Source organism: Beta vulgaris, chromosome 7, assembly GCF_026745355.1.
Source record: "Beta vulgaris subsp. vulgaris cultivar EL10 chromosome 7, EL10.2, whole genome shotgun sequence".
NCBI classification, from domain to species: domain Eukaryota; kingdom Viridiplantae; phylum Streptophyta; class Magnoliopsida; order Caryophyllales; family Amaranthaceae; genus Beta; species Beta vulgaris.
The window spans coordinates 55,366,695-55,381,989 of NC_079208.1; the positions used below are offsets into that span (position 1 = coordinate 55,366,695).

The following is a 15,295-nucleotide window of genomic DNA, read 5'->3' on the forward strand; positions in this document are numbered from 1 at the left end:
TTTCTTTTTTGGAATTAAAGCAATATAAGTTTTGTTTAAACTCGCTACGTCACCCTCATTATTTAAAATATTCAGCACTGTCCCAGTCACATCTGCACCAATAATATCCCAATATTTCTGGAAAAAAAGAGCACACATACCATCAGGGCCCGGCGCTTTTGTCGGATGCATTTGCTTGAGAGCCACTTTAATCTCCTCCTCTACGTATGGCGCCTCCAGCATTTGTTTGAAAGCATCTGATACTTTGGCGTGGACTTTGTCTGTTACAGGGGCTATATCAACTTGTTCATTTGTTTTAAAAAGCTCCTCGAAGTAGCGGACAAAAACTTCAGCAACATCCTCCTCCTTGCCATATTCATTCCCAGCCTCATCGCGAATTATCCCAACATGATTTCTCACCACTCTTTGTTTTGCTTTAGCATGGAAAAATTTTGTGTTTTGGTCCCCATGTTGAAGCCATTCTTGTCGGCTTCTTTGTTTCCAGTATATCTCCTCCCTTCTCTCTAGCTCATCCATTCTTCCATCTAGAGCCCTCATTTGTGCTATAACTTCTCTAGTTTGCGTCTCCTCCATAAGTTTTGCCATTTGGTCCCGACATTGTCTCATTTCTTTCGCAAATTCACCGAACTTCAGTTTGCTCCATCGCTGTAACTTAGCAGCCACTCGTGTCACATTAGTCGCAGCATCACCCCCACTACTCCACGCCTGTTTTATGACCTCCCCACACGCCTCGTCCCTCCCCCACATTTCCTCAAAGCGAAACAGTTTCCTTCGCTTTCTCTCAGATTGAGCTGCTACACTTTTCCGAATGCCCACAATTAATGGAAGATGGTCGGACCTCCTCTTTTCTAGGTGGGTGACAAAAGATCCTTCATACATATTCTTCCACGCCATATTCCCAAAGCATCTGTCAAGTCTTTCCTGGATATTCTTCTCTCCCCCTTGATTATTAGTCCATGTGAAAGGGTGCCCTGTAAACGACAAATCTTCAAGATGGCAATATTCCACCACTGCCCTAAAATTATCCGCCTCCGAGTATTTAAACTCCGCACCTCCTTGCTTTTCATGAGACCAAAGCATCAGGTTAAAATCGCCACCACAAAGCCATGGTGTGTGTGAATCCACGTAGAGACCCTTCATAAGTAACCCCGTTTTTCCTTTATTTTCCTCCTCCGGCCATCCATATACTCCTGTGAACCGCCACCTCTCCCCATTTGTATCCTCAATCATCGCGTCAATATGGTTTTCAGAAAAAGACATAATATTTACATCCCATCCTTCCTTCCAAAGCAATGCCAAACCTCCCCTACGCGATCTTCCATGACCCAGACAATCTACAGCTAACATTCCTTTCATCTTTAGTTTCAATCTCACCTTTTCCATTTCCAACTTTTTTTGTTTTGTTTCTTGTAAAAAGACTAAAAAAGGATGCTCAGAAATCACAATGCGTCGCAACGCATTGACTGCCGGGATGCTTCCCAAACCCCGACAGTTCCATAATAGGATCTCACTCATTGGCCACCGAGAGCCCATTTGGTGGGGCCCGCCACATTTTCAACAGTATCATCCTCCAACATATAATCTATTTCACTCCACTCCAATAATCTCCTCTTATTTGTCTCATCCTTACCTTCGGGAAAGCAAACGCCTCCCACATCCTCACCTTCTCGTATTTTTCGTCGAGTACCCACATGTGCAGCATCACTTCTATCCTTCCCTCCAGGCTCTCTATTGGCTCGTTTCCACCCTTTCTTTCTCTTTTCCATCCCCTCCAGAATTTCCTTCATGGTTTGTTCATTCCTATTAGACTTCTCTATCTCCTTACAAGCAGCTGTAGGGACCCCTTCTACCACATTCTTCCTTCCACCTTCCCCCTCACTTTCTTCGGCCCGTCCACATGATTGATCTCCCTGTAATTCAGCATGATTTTTACTCACCACGTCCTCCTGTAAAGCACATGACTTTAGTTGTTTGAGTACCCCACTAACTTGCTCTTTAATGACATTCTCCGAATTTGTGCGCGGTTTAGTCACAAAAAGGGCTCGTGCACACTGCATCTTCCCAGAATCCCCCCTCCATTCGTCCGTAGTGCTCCTTTTCCATGGGGATGCTTTCATCCATCCTCCGTATGGCATTGTCGCATCATCCTCATCTCTACATAGATCACAGTCTTTTACACCATGGCCGATCTTCCCACACCAAAAACAGAATAGTGGTGGCTTCTCATATTTAACATCAAAAAACTCCTCCACGCCTCCTCTCATCTTCACTTTGATTTTCCTTAGTAAAGGTTTCCTGACATCTACCTTGACTCTTAGACGTATGGATTTATCTATTCCCATAGATCCTGAACTATCCATTTTGATGAAGGTTCCAACCTTATTCCCAATGGCTTCCACGTTAGCAGTGTTTAGGCGCCCCTTAAAGGGCAAGTTGTAAACCCTAATCCACATAGGAAGGTCACAGAGGGTCATATCCGAAGGTTTGATATGCCCTACTATGTCTTCCAAGATTAGGGCATGTTTGTCAAAATGCCATGGTTGTTCCTCAATCACTCTTTGTTTGTCTTTCCAATGATGAAATTGAAAGACAAAAGCATTCTCCCCAATACTACTAATATCAACTCCATGTTTCGGTTGCCAAACATTCTTCATCGTTTCCATAAAAGCATTGCTATTTATCCTACGCTTCGTCCATATCTTACCCACCAAGCCCAATTCGAGTCTCGCCTCCTCATCCTCCACTTCATCCTCCTGCCATACAATTGCCCCATCTCCCTGTTCATTATTTTCGTTTTCGGTACTTTCGAATCCTTCAATACTATTGTTATCGTCTTTTCTTTCATCATGTTTGATGATATCTCCTGCCCCCTGATTTAGGGACGAAGACGCCATGAGAACCCGGATCAGATTCTCGAAAAAACTCGAGAATCTCCCTCGGAAAGGGAACCCTAGAATCGCCTAGAACTACCCTCCCAAGGAAAACCTAGAGGGAACTCTTCTCACTTTGAAATTAATTAATTTTGATTGATATGCACCCTAGATAAGATTTCAGGTGTTTTACTATTATTTGATTGATGTTACACCTAAGTTACTTAGGTTACTGTTTATTGTATATATAGCTTAATTCAACACTAGAGCTAAATTATTGAATTGATGAGAAAGGTGAAAGTCTTTTCTTATTTCATCTTATGTGAAGAATTTAAAAAGAAAAAAAAAATATTGAGGTTCTACTTGTAAATATTAATTGCTTGTTTATAGGATAGAACAGTTTTTTGCAATATACTCAAGATCGATTTTCCTATTCATTGTCACTCTCCAAAGAACCACACAAGCATGAATTTTCTTTATTTGAAATGATTTTGCTTGTGGCAACTTTATATCCAATGTCGAAAATTATTCAAATGACAAATTTCATGTCTATTAACCATTGTATTATTAATTACTAGTCTTATATGCATGCTATTCATGCGGAAACATATAAAAGTTTTCATATATACTCCCTCTGTCTTTTTTTATTTGCTACAAGCACTTTTTCACAAAGACCAAGGAAAAGGGTGGGGACCACTATACAGTGGGTGTGCAGTGGGTGATTTGAAGAAAATTAATGGTGGTTAATTAAGTTGTGAAAAAGCATATTAGAAGGCAAAAAAAAGAGTTGGCCCACAGAATTATAAAGGTAGGCGCCACTTTTATAGAAGGAGGGATTTCATTTCCCTCCAAAATTTTTGTACAAGCAATGGAACTAAAATTATTCTGTTACAATTATACAACCAAAGGAAACTAAAATTTTCCCTCCAAAATTTAAAAGGTAGATTACATAACAGGTATTGAAAATTTCCCCAAAAATTTGAACTTAAGGGGGAATTAAATTTTCCCCCAAAAAACATGAAAAAAAATCCTATGAAACTGTGGACTATATATACACAACCACTTTTACACTTGCATTTATGGTTTTCACCACTTCCATCAACATAACCAAAGAGACAACCAGCAGCCAGCCACCACCACCATCAACATAACCAAAGAGACATAACCAAAGAGACACCACTTCCTTCGTCTTTTTTTTTAATTGTTATATTGTATGTATGGGGCACTATGCATATAAGACCTTTGACCTTATTTACTTTTATATACGTAAAGAAAAACGTGGGTTTATTTGTGCTTTTGACCTAAACCATGTTCCTTCTAATAATAATAGTAATAATAATGAGTAAAAACTATAATAAACAAAATAATATATAGAAATAATAATATTAATAATAAAACTTAATAATAATGATGCAAAAATAAATAAATAATAATAAGAGTAATTAGTAAAATAAATTAGACCAACATTATAATAATATTTAACAAAATGGTTATAAAAGAATGGAGTTAACTGAACTAAACTGAAAATAAGATGGGGAGAACATGCCCTAATACATTAAAAGGCGTTCCTAAATAAAGAACGGTGTCATGGGACGCTCTCCATTAGTGTATTTTTAATCTAGGTAATTTACATACAATAAAAAGATTAGAAAATATTTTGTATAAGATTTGATCCCGTGACTTCTAGTTCATGTATTAAAATTTTTAACCATTAAACCAAGTTATATATAGTGTTATTATTTCAAAGTAAATTATTAATAAATGAAAAATGTTATTACACGAGGCATAGCTAAAACCTAAAAACTAGTTAATTAGTAATATTGCGTTGATATATATAATACTATATGATAACAGTAATTAAGTAATTCAACATTGATAATGGATGGATAATAGATAAACTAAGAAAACTAGTCAACTAAAGTGAACAAATAACATGATTATCCTTAAATAAGAGAAACTAATTAAAACCTAAAGCTATAATTTGAAAGAGATCGTCCAACATGACTAATATAACCTTCGAGAAGGGCACATAAAGTTGTAGCTATAGAGCTATAGTGTACTCTACAGTGAACAAGTACAAATGGTTCCATGCAAAATCCACAAACATGTTCAAATTAATGTTTGAAATTCACTAGCTAACATTTGTCCCTTAGTGTCCAAATGCATTTTGGAAGATGAGAATGCCATAAATTTTTTGGCTTTCCTGTGTGCTCAACAGTTGTTTTTCCATTAAGTTGCTATTTGACCCTCAATAAAAAGTATACGACCAATTTTTATGTCTTGCTTATTCCACTATATAATGGGCCATCTTACTAAACCTTTGTCCAGCATCCGAGGTATTATGTGTCTAAATTAGGGTCACAAATACATCTAAACATTTTAGGGTGCCTTTTTTTAATTGAATTTTAATAATTATATTTAAATTTATTCGAACTTATTATATTTAATTATAGTAGAGCATATCTAAATTTACTGGATATTATCTAAACTTATTTTTCAAGGTAAAGAAATTGCACCATCAATATATTGCGTTAAAGGGTGGTTGTGGAAAGATAATTTATAATTAGAGGTGGTCTCTTTTATGTTTTGTAAGTCCGAATGACTTGTAAAATAGACGTTTCGCTTTGAGGTGGTTTGAAGAATAGACACGTACACCAATCAAATGTGATCTTTAGAAAAAGTTCCTTTGTATGGTCATTAAACTATAGTTGAATTACTTTATTAACTAGCATAGTTTTTATAGGCTTAGTTTTTTTTTTTTTTTTTTTGGTGATCAAGAGTGACGAAACGTAGCAGTAATCTAGACGAGATACTATCGTAGATTTTGAATACCATCTCTATAAGACTTTACGAATTAAACTAGATGACATTTACTAGTTCATAATAAGGATGTCGGCATGTGTCAATAGAATGGGGCTGGTGCGAAGGATAATACCTCTACACTCATCCCCACCTAAAATTTTTATACTCATCACCCATGTTAGATATGACGATAACGCAAATTCATCTCTAACCCACCACCCATTTGGATATCCATACCCATCTCAATATCTCATACCATCCTGACCCACCCCATTACCTGCTCCAATTTCCAACTCATCACCCACATCCCCATCTAAATGGGCTGGATACAGATCTCTACCAAACCTATTCATGGACTTCCCCAATTTTTATGGGCTTTGTTAGCCTGCAGTTTAGCTCGCTCGCTCAGCTCAGATTTTAAAGGTTGCAAACCATCAGTTTACGAGGCCCATTGGCCGTTGACAAAGAATGGGCTTTGTGAACCAACCTAAATTGGACTAGCAATCTAAATTCAAAATAATGTTTTGCAATAAATGTATGACTATTGGGCTATGCTTTTTCTAGTATGGCTAGCATTAGAAAGGAAGCTCGTTGAATGTTTGAACCAAAAATAATCAGTCTGCTATTGTTAATTTGTTATACAAGTTATGCTTCTACTTGTATGACAAATTCTCTAAGACTCTGAGAGAGCTTGCACCAATTTTAGTAAATAGGCTTAACTCAAGATATCACAAAACGTAATGGTATATATGTTCAACTTATCAGGAATGTGTCTAAAAATTCAAGTTTAAACAAGTTGTAATAGTCTTTCCATCAAATTTTCAATATAATATATAGATACATATACGTCATTAGAGGCTTATTTTAGGAGCATTAGGAGTGCCACATAAGATTGTCAAGTCAAAAAATATTTTTACTATTGTAATATTAGAATAATAAAAATGGATAATTAGAGTTTTGGATAGTTAAAATATAGAGTTTGGTTCTTAATAAACAACAAGAGATCTATGATATATATAAATTAACTTCAATTAAGCAATTTAGAAAATTATAATGTCTATACTATTTCGGTTATATATATAGAGGTGTTTCAAACCGAGTATTCTCTTTGGTGAGTAGTAAATAATGCAACCCATTATCTAACACATAAGAACTTGGTCACCTATATAAATCAGAGCCTGGATTTTACCGACTGGAATGATAAAATACTAAAGAGAAATTTTAAAATTATAAATAGATATTTTTCAATCCTAAAACATATGAATTTCTGCTAATCAAAAATTCATATTCTCTACCAACTTGCCAAGTACAAGCTAATGATCTAGCCCTTTTGATATAATTATATATTTATTATCCTACATAGCAATCATAGATGTGAATGATCCTTCGTAACACTTTAATGTTGATGATAACACTAGTAGAAAAACGACGATTTGTGTCTCCTCAAGTGCGTCACACAACAGGAAAAACAACATAAAAGTGAATGGGGACATCACTTGCGTCGCATGCAGACGAGACTCGACGCAAAAGACTCCAAATGTGCGTCGTATTTAGCTAGTGTGTGAACAAAACATCATAGCACAAGCTATGTGCATCGGATAGGCAAAACATGCATGTGACGCACATTTCAAAAGCCAAATCATCTAATCCACAAGCTATATGCATCGGACCCTTAAGCAATGCGACGCATATAGCTCAGATACAAGGATGTGCATCGGACTAGCTCGGAGGCCCATCCGACGCATGTCGTTGATTTCTAGCCCACATTCTCTTACTCGCATCCGCTATATGCATCACATCTGTCCCACGTATGACGCAAAATCATCATTTGCGTCGGATTTCGCGTCTTGTCCAACGCAGATGGGTATTAGTTAAGTTCTTCGAAAATCCCCTATCCCCACTAAACATTAAACCCTGTCTCGCATCCGCGTCCATCCCACGTGTGATGCAAAATCATCATCTGCGTCGGATCCTGTGTCTTGTCCGACGCAAATGGGTATTAGTTAAGTTTTTCGTAAATCCCTAGCCCCACTAAACATTAAACCCTGTCTCTCACTCGCACTCCTCTCTCTCTCTCTCATGCAAATTCGTCGAACCCCCTGTTGTCCCCCCTAACACTCGCTAATCCCTGACACTCGCTAGCAATTGTCCTAATCCCTTCTTGCCGGCAAACCCTCATTCACTCCTCACCGTCATTCTCTCCCTTTGTTTTTGTTCGATGCTCACCCTCATTCTCTCTCTTGGTTTTCACGTCCAAACCGAAGCATCCACCGACATAATTACCGGTGTCTCCTCAGTCACGCTGGCGATCGACCTCTTCTTTCTCTCTCACTTGCCGGTGCACTCTTGTTTCTCTCTCACTCTCACTCGCCGGTGCAACTGCACCACGACTGTCGCTCGTCTTTATTGCCGGTTGCCGCTTCACACCTGCCGGTTGTGCTGCTGGAATTTCACTACATTGGGCTTTGCTGCTCCTTGAGAGCAGAGGTACTATACGTATACATTTTTTTTTCAAATAATTTTGGATATATATGCAAAATTCTCCCATCAATATCTTAGGTTTTCCAAATTATAAAGAAGACTCTGTCGAAAATTCTACTCACAATTATTAGTATAATGTTCATTTAGTTTGAAGCTTGAGGTTTACTATATGGAAAAAAACCAACAAAAAAAAACTGAAAAAAAAACAATCATTTGTGTCGCACATGGTGCAACATGCGACACAGATTACCTCTATATGTGTCGCATGTTGCACAATATGCGACATAAATAGACCGCCTAGGCTGTTACTAGCTTGCTAGTTATCTCCATTTGCGTCGCATGAGGAGCAAAGTGCGAAGCAGAAGATACATCATCTGCATCACACCTTGCTCCTCATGTGACGCATAAGGTCATTACCCAGGCTGCTCTTGGCCTGCTGTGTGTCCCATGGGATGTGAGGGGAGGGTAATGTGTGTCGCATATTGATTAGGGTCCGAGACAAATAACCTAAGATTTGCGTCGTTTTTGCGTCTGACATAGATCATGTATTGGTCAATTTGCGTCGAAATTTGTGTCGTCGGACGTATGTCCAACGCAAATGGGGGTCCAAAGTCCGAAGCAAATTGGCAATTATGTACTAGTGTAACTTAATCAAAGTAAATAGAAGTAATAGTATTAATTTGCAATCCAAATCAAAAAATTGATGTCGCATCGTCCATATTATTATATCTCTCCAAGTATTAATCCCATCCTCCTGGGCCATTCTCGCCTAACTAGGGCGGGGATGGGTCTAGGTTTGGTGGAGATGGGGCGGGGATGAAAATTAAAATCGTTCCCGCAATGGGTGGTGGGCGGTGCGAATTTACTGCTATGCCCGCCCCCTCCCCGCTCGCTCCACTGTATACCCGGTTGACCTGCCCCACCCCAACTGACTTGCATATATTTATTATTAAAACGTTTTTTTTTTTCACCAAATACCCCCGAGTTTTTCCGTGAAACAATTCATCGGTCACAGTCACACTCGCACTTTTGAAAATACACCTATTACCCCTCATTTTCAACGTAACAAACCCAAATTCTCTTCATGACGAACGGCGTTAACCGTTGTTAGTCATTATTTTTATTTTTTATTTTAACCCTAATTAACCTATATTTTAACCCTAACCACCCGTGGAACCCCCACCCCACCCAGCAGCTCCCCCTCCCCCCACCATCTCGTAGCTCCCCCCTCCCCACCCCGCAACTCCCCCCTCTCCCCACTCCTGTAAAATTCAAGCGTTCTCTTACAAGACAAACTCTTGGACCTTATTATGTGAGTTTGAGGTGTTCATGAAGCTCTCATTGCCCAAGAAGGAAGCAAATCAAACAAGGAAAAAACAAACAAAGATCATACTGTTCTAAAATTCATGAAGTGTTTTGCATGAACGAGATTGGAAAACTGTCAATGGCTAACTGCGACTTAAGGAGACTTCTAAGTATGTCTCAAAAGTATTCGAGAGACATGCTTTGTGGATGCTGAGACAATCGAATTTTGATCACTTAACGGGAACCTTGTGTTTTCATGTACAGGTTGAGAGTTATAATGTATTGAAATTTGTACACCATTATTATTCTTAGATTGCACTATTAATTTACCCTATATTTCGAATTTACTCAATGCTAGCCAAAGGTTTTTGGAACAAGTTGTTGCATAATTTTAGCGCTCCTGGATATACTTTCTCCGTTTAGAAATAGTTGCACCATTTGCATAGTATTTACATTCACATTATACACTTTTATTATCTTTGGTGATTTATATTTTGGGAAAAACATAGTCATATGGGATCTTGTTAGATTCATCTTAATGTATATTTTTTTTAATATTAACTTTTCATAATTTTTACTCATTGATAATTGAAGATATTAACGTTTGAAATCATGCATCGGCAAGCGTGAAAATATGAAACGGTGCAACTATTTCTAAACGGAGGAAGTATGTCATAATTGCTTATAATATCACATGCTTTTACAGTCAGCAATTTTCATTTTTCTTTCTATTATTATATGATCCCTCGTTTTTTTTTTTCAAAAAAGTACGTAGATTGTCAATAATCTAAGTTTTTTTATTTATCGCCTTACATTATTCTTCTCATTGACTCTAAAAATTCTAACTATATCACATAACCGTGTCACTTTGATCCTGAATATTTTATATTACGTTGAGGTAAAAATTATAAAAAGTTAATATTATAAATTTACACATTAAAACCAATCTAATAAAATCGCAAACGATTATATTTTTACCTATAAATTAAAAAAATCAAAATAATAAATCAAAGTCGATAAACTTGACTCTCAAAAAGGGAAATTAAAATTAGCAAGTAAATAAAGATGGAGAGAATTATATATAGAGGTTACAAATCACTCCTGTTGATTGCATTAGAAATACTAGATTGTTAAGATTCTTACAAAATATATCTAAATCTATACAAATATCACAAACTTTTATATGTGGCCACTTCACATATAAGATAATTAATTAATTATTAGGGGTTACGAGGATGATCAAAATGGATTACTGTAATATATGGGGTTACTCTAATGGAAGGATGGGGTTACTTTTATTAACAAGTAGAATAATTTTTTGATAGCCAAAAACAAAATAATAGGGTTACTTAAAAGAACAAATGACTTTTTAATAATTGATCAATTTTACGTATATATTGAATTAAGTTTACTTTTATGAACAAAATAAGGTTATCTTGTGATTATATGAGGCTCCATATATGAGTAAATATATGTTATTTTAATCGGTTTTTTCACCAAGTACCCCCGAGTTTTCAAAAAATTCACCTGGTACCCTCCAAGTTTTCAAAATTCACAGGGTACCCCTAAGTTTCAAACTAATACACGGGGTACCCTTAAATGCCCTTAAAGACTAACGGCGTTAACCGTCGTTAGTCATTAACCTTCATTAACCTAATTACCCCTAATTAACCTAACTAAATCTAACCCTAACCCCTAATTTTAAACCTTAATCTAAACCCTAACCCTAACCCCACTACCACCCAACCACTATTCCTCCCCTCCACCCACCCACCCACCCACCCTACCCATACAGCCCCACCGCAACCACCATCCCCATCGCACCCCCCCACTGTCTCTCCCCCACCCCGTTAATCGTGCCAGCCCCCTCATCCTCCACCCATTCGATTTCTCCCCCACCACCGCAAACCCACACCCTATGCGCACAACCTCGTAGCCGCCCAGTACCTCTCTTTCCTTCGCTCTCTTCTCGGCACGAACCGCCCTCCAACGAGCCGCCCACCACCTCTGCAGCGCCCCCTCAAACTGTTAGGCATCGCATGTGTTTCATCCCTAAAATAGAATGGGTGGGGAGGACTGCTGGGCGGCGCAGATCTGAGATGAAGCGAGGGTGGGGAAGGCAGTGTCGGCAAAAATGGAAGGGGGTGGTGTTGTGGTTGGCGCGGGGTGGGGGAAGGTCGGGGCGCGCGATGGGGAGGGAGGTGGGGGACTTCAAAATGAACTGAGAGGGGGAGGAGGGCGGCGCGAGGGTGGGGGAGGGCTGCGGGGGTGGGGGAGGGGTTGGGGGGTGGGGAGGAGGGCGGCGCGAGGGCGCGAGGGGGGAGGTGGGCGGCGCGAGGGTGGGGGAGGTGGGCGGCGCGAGGGTGGGGGAGGGCAGGGTGGTGGGAGGGTGGGTGGTGGGGTGGTGGGTTAGGGTTAGTGTTAGTGTTAGGGTTTAGTGTTAGGGTTAGGGTTTAGTGTTAGGATTAGGGTTAAGATTAGGGATTAATTAGGATTAAAGCAGAAAATTAGGGTTAATGACTAACGGCGGTTAACGCCGTTAGTCATTAAGGGCATTTAAGGGTACCCCGTGTATTAGTTTGAAACTTAGGGGTACCCTGTGAATTTTGAAAACTTGGAGGGTACCAGGTGAATTTTTTGAAAACTCGGGGGTACTTGGTGAAAAAACCGTATTTTAATAGACAAATGTAGCTTCACGACCCACATCATATATCGTTATGTGACTGGCTGCACACAAAACTTCTTCTACAAATATAATCAACATTTTCACTGTATCTTTTTTGATTATTTTGGTCTTTACTCTTATGAACCAATGAAAGACCTATGGTTTGATACAGAAGAAATTGGCCATCGCCTTTTATAGACAGACGAATCGGCGGGAATTGAACTCTATGAGATCGAGTCTCCCGTTATTCTTCAGTAGCTTAGTGGTAGAGCGGTCGGCCATTAACTGATTGGTCGTAGGTTCAAATCGTACTTGAAGAGATCAGATTTATTCTTCATTCTTTGATTGAGAATGAAATAAAGGAGCTCGCTTTGACCGTTCGAATCTAGAGATAATATCCTAAACATATTTTTTTTATCACAAAACAACCAAATTTTTTCCTTTGATAATGCAAAAGTGGTTTTGATTCCCAAAATATGCCCAAAAAAATAAAAATTCCCTGCGTACCGTCCACGTAGGACAGCACGCGAGAATTTTTTTTTTTTCTAACTTAAGTAAAACCACTACTTGAAGTAGCGGTTTACAAGTGCGGAGAATTTTTTTTTTTTTCAACTTAAGTAAAACCGCTACTTGAAGTTGTTAGAATTCGTGTTTATGGAGGAAGATAATCAGGAGGAAGAGAAGAGGAAGCCATTGATGTGCTTGAGGTTGAAGAATACACTAGAGAGGAAGATAGAGGAAGGAGAGAGAATAAAGAACTACATTTTATTATTTGATGAGAAAGTAAAGAAGTATTACAATAAGTACCTCCTATTTATACTAATTATCATATTAGTACAATCTAACAAACTATACCAAACTAATAACAAACTAAGGCAACAACTCTTGTTAACTAATACTAACTAGTTATGTTATTTCCAACACCCCCTCAAACTGGAAATGGTTGAAAAACATTTCCGGTTTGAACTCATGGATTGAAGCCGTCTAGCTTTGCATCACTTGTAGTCCATTTGAACAACACCACCATCGGAACCAACCATGAACAAGTAGTGTAGGAACCCAATAGTTGCAAATGAATGTGATTGCTGTCTTCTTGTGATGAACATACAAAGGTGCTGCAAACTTACTGTGCTGAAGAAACATATGTGCTGTTATATAGCAAACCAGCAGTTCCACAATAGCTCACCACCAAAAAAAACAAGACTCACAACAGGGAAACCATAACCATAACCATAACCATTAAACAAAGAAGAGGAAATGTGAACTTGCATCAATATGAACTTGGAAATGTGAGTAAATTGGCTTTAGATGCTACACCAGCTACACCATATACCACCAGGTACCACAACTAGCTCAGCAATACCAATATACCAAATACACCACGACACACCAAATAAAAAAAAATGATCACAAAGGTGAGTAGGAATATGAGAAATGAGAAAGAAAATGACCAATTGGGTCTTCAAAGAATGAGCCACAATGGGTCTCATCAAACCAAACCTCTATGGGTTTATAAAAATGATCACAATGGATCACAACAAAGGCCTTTATGGGCACAACATAAGCCTTTATGGGCAAAATTGACCAACTATGGGTCACAAAACATGCCTCTATGGGCAGAAAATTGATCTCTAAGGATCATGGAAAATGGAGGTTAAAGTCATAAGACTATCAAATGATCTCTATGGATCTTCATCAATGACCACTATGGGTCAAAAATGACCTCTATGGGTCCAAGAAAAGCCTCTAATGGGCAAAGACAAGATTCTAAGGGCAATGAAAAAAAAAAAAGAAATATTTTGACTTTGATTTTGAAAGATGAGAAGAGTAGGAATTTGACCAAGTATGTGGCTTGATTTGAGAAAAAAAAAAATGGGGACAAAGATTTGGCAGAAATGAGGGGTCATTTTTCAGATATTGAAAAGATGAAAGAATTGATATGTGACTAAGTTTGCAAACAAAACATTAGAAGAAGGACAGAAGGAATTGAACTAGTGTTCACTTCTACCACCAAACACTAATTTCGCATTACATAAGTTTTTTTTTTTTTTTACACAACACCAGTACTGCCACTATTGAATCTCCAACACAATACACATTGAAACTTCAGTTCATACAACATCCAAACTACAACACAAACTCCAAGAAACTTCCAATATTCAACGTGTAAATCAAACAGAGAATGAAATCGAAAATTATAATACACAAAACTTCCTCAGAGCACCTAGTAGGCAAACACCATTATTCATCAATCGCAGCACATAACCAATTTCCAAATTTCTAATAACAACAAATGGCAATTAACAACAATATCATCACTACAACACAAATTCCACATTCAAGAATGCCTCTCCAAACTCCAAATGAAATAAAGACTTACAATCACGATTGGCAAGATTCATACCCAGCAAGACAAACTCAGAGAATCAGAGAAATCCGAACTCAAAAGAGAACAATCACGAGCCCAGAAATTTGCTAACGCCGAATTGCTTATATTACCAAGAATAGATGAACCAAGAACCCAAGAATTTGATGAATCAACCTCAACGACGAGTAACCCAGTAAGTAAACGGAATTCACGGTTATCAAATACCCAGAAATTTGGCATTCCAAGCAACAATACTTCTCTCGCATTTTATCGAACAACTTGCGTGCAACACAAAGCAAACGCAGAAAATTTGCAGAAAATCTTTCTTGAAACAAACTCCAACAATCCAAGAAGATGATGAAGGAAATTGGGTTTAATCACACGCAAAAAAAAATTGTGTATGTGTTTGGGAAAATTCAGCCATTACCAAAGAAGAAGAAAATTGAGTGGGAAAATCTTAGCACAAGAATAACAACTCGAATCCAGAAATTTAATTGTGAAATTCGATTGAAATTTTGTCCGAAAAATGAAGAAATAAGAACAAATTGGTTCGAATTTGAGAAGAGTCTAACCAATTTGTGAGAAATGCAAGTAAATGAAAATTTTGAGGAAATTTTGATGAAAGGAGAAATAAGCTGATGTTTATGAAATTTAGAACTGAAAGTTACGGAATTATTGAGCAAGGATCGATATCCTGCTCTGATACCATGTTAATTTTTAGATTATATGAAAATGGGTCTAGGTAACCCAATAAGGAGGAGGAGAGTTTAGCCCACTTTCAAGTTAGGAGGTTCCATCCTAAAA

General features: G+C 38.1%; 1 non-coding gene across 1 annotated transcript; it reads left to right on the top strand.

Moving 5' to 3' along the window:
- The first annotated feature begins 12,371 nt into the window (after positions 1-12,371).
- Positions 12,372-12,443, top strand: TRNAN-AUU (transfer RNA asparagine (anticodon AUU)). Its single transcript has one exon. It is a non-coding gene; the product is annotated as a tRNA-Asn (tRNA).
- The last annotated feature ends 2,852 nt before the right edge of the window (positions 12,444-15,295 follow it).